We start from the raw sequence: 749 nt of genomic DNA on the forward strand, positions 1-749 counted from the left end.
ATAAGTATTTTAAAAATATATAATTACATGATAAAATAAAATTTATATGAGATTAATTACATCTTTGTGGTTAGTTTCATAAATATTTAAATTGAATTTAGAATTTACATTTGATAGTTTGATTTTTCTTTCTAAGAATATTTTAAACTAAATTTTTTTTTGAAAATTTGAATTAAATTCTATTTTTAAAATAAATTATATGCCAATTTTTAATTGGTAAATTTATATTACCAATATATGCTAATTATCTTAATTTTTGTATACTTTTTCTTGGTCAAAATTAAAGTCTAGCCATACCACATACAAAAAATGAAGTATCTTTTATGCCTATGTTTATATAATCGAACCATATCATATTATATGTATATTAAAAATTAATCATCAATTAATTATTGCGTACAAATATATAAAGGGTAAGTATGATTTTGGTCCCAAAAGTTTAGCGCCAAAATCGAAATCGTCCATCATCTAATTTTTTATTTAGAATCGTCCTTAACGTTTTTTCCATATTAAAATCGTCCTTTTTATTTAAATTTTTAATTTAATTTCTAAACTACCCCTGCTTTAAAAAAAGGGGTAAGTATTGTTTTGGTCCCTAACGTTGAAGCTGAAAATCGAAACCGTCCCTCATCTAATTTTCGATTTAGAATCATCCTTAACGTTTTTTTCGTATTAAAATCGTCATTTTTAATTTTTTTAGACAAAAATACCCTCACCACTACCAACAAAATTATCTTCTCAACGTGTGT

The sequence above is a fragment of the Arachis duranensis genome, chromosome 4 (assembly GCF_000817695.3).
Source record: "Arachis duranensis cultivar V14167 chromosome 4, aradu.V14167.gnm2.J7QH, whole genome shotgun sequence".
In the NCBI taxonomy this organism is placed as follows: Eukaryota; Viridiplantae; Streptophyta; class Magnoliopsida; order Fabales; family Fabaceae; genus Arachis; species Arachis duranensis.